Source organism: Miscanthus floridulus, unplaced genomic scaffold (genome assembly GCF_019320115.1).
Source record: "Miscanthus floridulus cultivar M001 unplaced genomic scaffold, ASM1932011v1 os_1766_1_2, whole genome shotgun sequence".
NCBI classification, from domain to species: domain Eukaryota; kingdom Viridiplantae; phylum Streptophyta; class Magnoliopsida; order Poales; family Poaceae; genus Miscanthus; species Miscanthus floridulus.
This window is the reverse complement of record NW_027097903.1, coordinates 8,465-16,928: the sequence shown is the minus strand read 5'-3', so window position 1 is coordinate 16,928 and position 8,464 is coordinate 8,465.

Genomic DNA, 8,464 nt, shown 5'->3' with positions numbered 1-8,464 from the left:
CAGATGGTCACCAACGAAGTTTGCAGATAAGGAGTCACACTAGAGATGGTTGATTTCAACTGTGTGATCAACATGCACATAATAATCAAGACTTGGATAGCCATGTCATAATTATAATGTGGCGTTCGATTCTTATCTGACTAACAACTTGTCTAACATTAATTGTTGTGTGCCTTTTTGATCCAACAGTGATGACATAAATTGTTCACTAGGTGACGGACGTCAATACTGGGACAACCAAGTGGAGTCACTTATCTACCACCTCTTGTAGTTTGTTAATGTTTATGTCGGTGACCAGTTCTTCAAAGGTTATCCTTTTTGTGACTTCAAAAGCAAGCTCTACTACTTTCGGTCTGATATAGGGATCTTCGATAAGATATGCAGAGATAACCAAGGAAGAGCTCACGTGAAAATAACACATCAGTGCAGTTCTGCAATGGATCATGACTAGAAACCTCGATACCAGTGCACACCCAGCAGCACAACCATGCGTCGGCCGCCCATAAGGAGGCCCTAGGATCCATCATGGCACCATAGATCGCTAATCGTGGCACCATTACTGAACATACAACCAAAGTGAAACTTCTAGTGGAACCAATTAGATTGTAAGAACAAGCATTGTGCAAAAGAGGGATAGCAAACAAGGATAGTCACAAGGTTAGGAATCAACAAGGAGGCGATCAGAAGATCAAAACACAACGCAAAAGAACATAGCCTAATTGCTGAAGGCAACTAAGCAGGAGACTCTTGCTTAATTTCCATATACATATTGTGTCCACCCAAGTGATTACCAGATAAAGATTAACATGAGATTTGGTCATGTCGAGTAGCATCATAAGATCAAGACTGATAAACATCCAGAGACTTGAAAGGGTTAGAGGCAAAATAATGAGATTTGAGGGACAGAGCCATTGCACTGACTAGGGATTGAGTTGATAAAGCAATGACATGATCTGTGAGGAAAAGGTTCCAAAGCTAGGATAGATAGCGATTAGCGTTGCACTAGCTCATCCGTAGGAGAAAGAGCAATAAGGTCCAACAAGGATTTTTGAGCAGGGTCCTCCCACACAGGAGCGGGACAACCACGAAACATGCAAGCATTCAAGGAAACTAAGCTTGGACCTAAGGTCAAGCAAAGGCATAGATAAAGTCTTCATAGCACAACATTCAAGGCTAGCAACCATGTGTACAGGCTGAGGCTCCCAAGAGAGAACCTAATTGGAGACGACAACTGTGCGATTACGTAACTTGAGCATTGTTTTAGGATAAAGCTATTTGACACTTGTATGCTTACCAAGGACAAAAGGGTGACAACTACGGCACTACCTAGATAACAAGCATCCACGCCTACATCATGGTCTTAAGCGAGCATTTCGAAACACTCAATCCAATTAGCTTAAATGGCTATTACGAAGCACAAAGCTCATACATAACAGGCATCACCTACAACAACACCACTACACATATCAGGCAAAAAATGGTGGTAAGGCACTGTTATCTTTTGTTTCCTTTTTACTGAGTAGGTGGATATCTCTACAAAACAAGTTTTTACTTACATTTAGCAATTTAGTTTTCAAAGGGGTGAACTTTTTGTTAACTATTAACTCGTCATCTATTTCCTTTGGAAGCCAACATATGAGGCAAAGCTAATCACACACTAACTTCAAGCATAGCTATTCAAGCAGCATGGGACAAGGCATTTTGGCTAGCTTCACACAGGAAAAATAGTGACATCACATTGATCACAAGTTACTTAGCATTAGAACAAGGTGAGGGAAGCATATTTATGCACAAGCACAATCATGATGCATGCTCGTCCTATTCGTCCTCACGAAATTGCTAGCCTAAGGTGGCAATCACGTTCTATGTCGGTGGCATAACACGTACTCTCTCGATAGATAGCTAGTCGTCAGCTATATTCAATCTATGCATTCATGGTTAGCATACCTGCAGGCAAATTCATTGCAGCCCATCCCCACAAGAGATAAATAAGCACACAATGAAAGCAGTAAACTAAGATACTCCCCATATATACATCCCCAGATATATATATTTCGGTATCCATAGCTACCTGACAAATATACCCGCAATTAAGTACCTTCATATATACATGGGTGTAACATGTAAATATTCTAGTAACCACAGCTAACTCTCCCCTAGACCGACAGTTGGACGGTCATGGTCTCACAACTCACACTTACCTGGGCGTAGAGGCAATGATCCATACATTACCATTCAAATGAATGGCATCCATACAATAGCACGTCGTATGGACGACGAAAGTAAAACCCCCCATGTTAGTACTTAGATAGCCACTTAATAGTCCTTAACTGGGCATAAAGGAGGATGTCGCTAGCATAGTTTTGCAAATTAGTTTAGATAAATTTGCCTATAGCTAAAGTTTTAGTTCAAATAGGCTTTTTAAAACCAAAACTTTGTTTTTAAAACAATGTACATGACAGTATTATGCTTAATCTTGCTCTGATGCTAGCTATAACAGAACCGCCCAATTTATACAAGATCAAGTACGGCTGTCCCCGCTAACACGTTGACACGCGTATACTTTCACTCATATAAACCCGGTAGTCCGCCGAGTGTCCCGAAAGACCTCGGTAAATCAACGTCACAACCAAGATCACGTGATTAAGCAAATACACATCATATACACAGGGTTGCAGCGGAAATAATATTACAAATGGGTTCACAATTAAAAGTACAAGTTTGGGTTTCAAAATCGATTAGTGAAAACAACATAGCTTTCAAAAGATTACATTAATATATGTTCCAAATACATTGCTAGCATAAGTGACATCATCCGACAAAAGCATATAGATGAGAAGTAACTATAGAATCACCGAGCCACCGGTGGTTAGCCACCATCTTCACAGGCTGAGAACTTCACTTGCAACATGGTGGGATAAACCCTGAGTACGAGAAGGTACTCAGCTAGACTTACTCATCGGAAACCAAAACAAATGACACCAAGGGCCATGCAAGGCTTATGAGGTGGGCTAGCTTGACACAGTTGCATAAAAGAGCTTATGAATATAGTGACCAATATAAACTTAGCATCAAGTTTATCATCATTTACCTGTCCACTAGATTAGCACCTGTACTAGAGCACTCACTTATTAGGAGCAATCAATATTAACCATAGCAGGTATAATAAGGCTGTCATCATCATATCATCATTTCTGAACCATTATGTTATTTAGTGTATCTACTTTGGAGATAAGCCCGTCAAGTTCTCACTAACCGGGAGAGACGGTGACTCGAATCGAATTACAACTCAGCTGAGGGGGTATTCCTAACTCTCACCCTGGCATACTTTGCAAGGGTAGCCGTGGGTCACCTTTGGAACAACTCAGGAACCAAATTCGCGTGTTCGATCAGCGCCAGCACTCTTAGGGATTACCCTTTTGCTAGGATGATCAGGACTTTTAAATCACCTGCCCTTGGACTCACGCCTATGGCTCCCTTCCGAGGCGCACTTTATACTTATCGACTCCCGGCCTGAGGTGAGCTACTCGGCTTCACGGTCGGTCTTTAGACATGGCCAACTAAGAGAGAGGCATGCGTTCAACATGAATAGGAAAGTCTCCAAGATTCAGTCCTTAAGCGACACAGACAGAGTCACTACAAATCGGCAAGCCTCCGCCCGGTCTTCATTTCAAATTAAGACGGGTTCTTTTCCACGATAGCAAATATAGCCAACCGTGCCATATGTATATTCCTATATCTCGCAGGTGACAGGAAATCACCTGACTTCTACCGCGTTTAAGCAGGGCTAAGCACTACACGAACCTGAGCTACATAGGATTCAGGGTATCAATATCTGGACAAGGATTGGGTAACCAATGCAGCAAGTGTTTGCATCCAACACCTAAACTTAATGCAACAATATATATGTAACAATAATACTTTAACTGCATTTTGGAAATTAGGAGGCTTAATATGCTCTGGGGCTTGCCTGGGATCCGACACAAGTCAGTTTAGTTAGCTTGCACCGTCATGGTGACATCTCCGGTCCTAGCACTTGCTTAGTCCTTCCATCTTTGGGATATATCCACCAAACCAAATCTTCGGGTTTGGCTCCAACATTGCATCCTTCACGTGGTGCATCTAGCGTACCTAGATGAGATGCAATATACAAGTGCATAAATATGAAGAATAGTACCATGAGACGCATCACAAGATAGCAAGCAAGACAAGCATAGTTTACACTAACCCACTTAAGTACTTTGCGATGCTTAACTTAAACATCACATAATCTATCATGCTAAGATGGCAAAGAAGATGACAACACCAAGCATGACACAAGTTTTCCCAAGATCTCAGGTACTCTAACTCAACCATCACCAAAGGTATGAGCCACACTTAGCAATATACAAGCAAACAACTATAATTGGAATCTATCAATTTCTGGACATGCAAACAACAGCTACAAGATTTAGCTATAACTGGAGTTACACAAATCCAAATGACTTACAAGAAGACATTTTGGAAAGCTTATGAAATTTTCTACAACTTTTGTATTCACTATAACCATAGCAAACATCATCTACACCACAAAAATAATTGCACAAGCAAAACTGCAAATGCAACCCAACAGCAGTGGTACAGAAAACTGATAGGAACTTCAGAGAAGCATAACTGGAGTTCTAGACCTCCAACAAACATGAACCATAACTTTTTGAAAAGCTTAGGAAGTTACCTACAACTTTCCTATTCTCATATTAAGATGATTCTACAGTTAGAAGGGTCAATTAATTCAATAATTGCATCTTTGTCCAAAACATAGACAGAAACTTACATGCCACTTTAAACAGCTATAAATGGAGTTATACATGTCCAATAAATGTGGTTCTAGACTTTTTAGAAATCTTATCAAATTCTAAACCACTTTGTTGTAAACACCTAAAGCTAATTCTACTATTAAGAAGGCCCCCACAATACCAACAAGGTAACCCTGTCAGAGTTTGGGCAGAAACAGCCATTGATATTTAAGCAAGTATAACTCAAGATCTGCTTAACCAAAATCATGATATTTAGCTTTTTGAAAAGCTTAATAAAAGTACTACAACTAATGTATTATCATAAAGTCATGATTCATAACTTAACTAAGCCAATTAATCTAATCTTGCAGACCTATTCAGAATAGGGGTAAGGCAATACAGGTAATTTGTTATTTTTATAGATCTTAAACTATCAAGCCTAAAATACTGAAATTTTTACCAGACATCACTAATCACATCAGTAACACTCCATAAAAATTTCACATTTATTTGAGTAAAATAACTGCAGTTGTCAAAAAGACAAGACATGACTAGCATTAAGAACCTAACTGCCCAAATCTATTTTTACAGCAAACTATTTAATTTAAACATGTAATATTATAGATCTAGTACATATAGAATTTCACAAGGATTCCAAAAAGTCCTCATTTACTATTTTACGAGTTTTCTGCAAATTACTACGAATTTTCAAAGTGTAGCATTCAAATCTGTAAAAACCAGAGAAAAGGGATTGAAATCTTGCATCGGGGTCCCTGCGGAAAACACAAATTAAATGTCAGCGAATCAACCCTTCTCGGCACTATTCACTTGAGTCTATGGTTCTACAGAAAACCCCCTGGACTTGCTCTAATTGTTGCACGAAGTCCCTCACCGAGGCAAAACAAAGGAGGTGGAGGGGGATTCGCCGATGCCGGCCGGAGGAGGCTCGCCGGCGGTGGGGGAGTGGAGGCGGAGCACCAGGAGGCCCGCATGCTCTTGTGGGTAGCCTCGGCTCGGCCCGAGGTGGTCTGTAGTGGCCTAGCCACATGAGCATGGTGGGTCGGGGCTGCGGCCACGACGACAACTGTGGACGATGGCGCTGGAGCTCGGAGAAGCGACAAGCCAGGAGGAGGATGGGGTGATGACGCTGATAGTGGTGATGACTGGGTCAGAGGAGCAACGGACGGTAGTAACAGCGGTGAGGCCGGAGCTCGGCTGGCCGGCAATGGCGGTGGCGGTGCTTCGGTGGTTCACAGCGCACGTGGGTGAGAATAGCGGTGGCATGAGGTGGCTGCGAGGCCAGGGAGGCCAAGCTAGTGGTGGCTCCTGGCTTGAGGCGTGCAGCACCGCAGCGGCAGCATGAGCTCGAGCTCCGCTCGGCCATGGCGGCCACGGCGCTGGGCGCGAGCGGCAGCGCGAGAGAGGGAGGCGAGGGCCGCTTCGGCACGCGGTTGTGGAGGAGCAAGAGCGTGACAGGAGGCAGGGCACGCGGTCAGCGGCGTGCGGTAATGGTGGAGGCGAGCTCCTGCATGGCTGCCACACACGGGGCACGCGTCGCCCCTTGAGGCATTTTACCGAGCACGTGGTGGGCGACGGTATGGTCGACGTGGGGAGTCAATTTGGGCTACTTCCAGGCTGAATTTAGCAATGGGCCCAAAATGAAGTTTGCTCACCTTGGTCAGCTCTACATTTCTTATTAAGGGTGCCAAGTCATTTGAGCTATGGATTAGTAGGTAATTAAGCTACAAACGGCTAGTGTCAACACATTGATAACGGTCACGGAAATTCGCTTTTGGAGGTCAAACTCAGTGCAACTTTTTGTATGCTCTTCTCCATAATATAACCTTCAAACTTTATTTTTGGACCAACTCAAGTTGCTTAGCCAAATTTGGAGAACACGCGATGTCAATGTCGATGTCAGTGAATTCCGGACTGCAAACACTGTCGGGCTGATTTCAGCTTTTCTATTAGACTTTGAGCCTTGTTTTGATCCATTTTGAAACCGAATCATGACTTGGTCTTTTAACAAAGTTTGTTATAATCAAACTTTTATTCAACTTTCATTTTTGGTCAAACCTCATATCTGGTCCAGAAGTCAACTTTATTTCTCGGTCAACGCAAAGCCCTTTTTGCTATAGAATCTAGGGTTTCCATGATTTTCGGATATTTTCTCCATCTTTGCTCAACACGAACCCTTCATAACTTATGTTGTAGAGTTCCATTAGAGTTGTTGGAGAAAGGTTGCAAGGTTTGGTTGATGTCATAGGTTTCCATCTACTTGATAAAGTAATTCATGCAAAGATATGACTTATCATTTCATGTGAGTTTTTTATTCCAAACTTCATGAAACTTTTCCACGGGTCTAGATGGATGCATGGGGATGTAATGTACATGGAATAAGTGAAAGCATCTAGGCCCCTAGTTGGATTTCTATGATTAATGTCAATACAAGATTACTATGACTAACGTGTATTTTTGCAGAGGCAATTAAGTTAGGTCATGGTAATGGAGATCGATTGGGCAATCGAGTTGGTCATGCCCCTACGATGGAAATCATGTTGGTTTTCAAAAGATTGACGACAAGGTTAAGGATGACTAGTTCTAAGTGTCGATTAGAATTGGAGAGACACTTAGAGTAGTTTAGGACTTTGTTTTTCCTTTGGCCGTACTATTAAGGGGGGTATGGACGGGTAGCTTGACCTAGTTGAGTCTAGTGAGTTAGGTATGGTGCACACTTGTTCAAACTAGCTCTAGGTAGCTCCTATGAATGCCTAAGATCCTTTGGAGCAAACTTCATTCACATATGATCGAGAGTTGGAAGTGAATGGAGGGTCAAATACTGACCGAACGCTGGCTCCGGTGCGACCGAACACTGGCCGCAGGGTCCGGTCAGTTCATTTAACCGAGGAGAACAAGTCTGGTGTGACCGGACACTAGAAGGTCAATGTGACCGGACCCTGAGGGCCAGCGTCTGGTCGACTCCAGTAAGGGTCTAGACTTGAGAAAGTGTGACCGGACACGTCCGGTCAGTGCTGACCAGACCCTAAGGGTTCAGCATCCGGTCGAGTCCAGTAAGGTTCCAGTAAGGGTTTTATGCGACTGGACGCATCCGATCAGTGCTGACCGGACCCTGCCAGCGTCCGGTCAACACATTACTACTGGTTCACGGGTTGAACTAACCGGAGCGTCCGGTCAACACGACCGGAGCGTCCGGTCACCCCGTAGAAGCTCATAACAGTTCGTTTTTCAGGCTGCCTTATAAATAGAAGCTCCACTCGTGTGTGGAGTTACTTTTGCTCATTCCAACAGCTAAGAAACATGTTTGTGAGTGCCAAGGAGAGCAAGGTCCTAGTGAGGTGTTTGTGATTTGAGAATCCAAGAGAGTAGCCTCACTAGCAAATCAAGAGTAGCAAAGTGTGCATCCATCTTCTCATTAGGCTTCGCGTAGTCAAGTGAGAGTTTGTGCTTGTTACTCTTGGTGATTGCCATCACCTAGATGGCTTGGTGGTGATTGGGAGTTTGGTGATCACCCGGTGGAGCTTGTGGGTGACCCAACTCAAGTTGTGAGCGGCTTTGGGTGATTCGCCGCGACGGAGTGTCGAAGAATCAACCCATAGAGAGCACTTGATCCTTGCGCAGATCAAGGGGGAGCTACACCCTTGTGTGGGTGCTCCAATGAGGACTAGTGG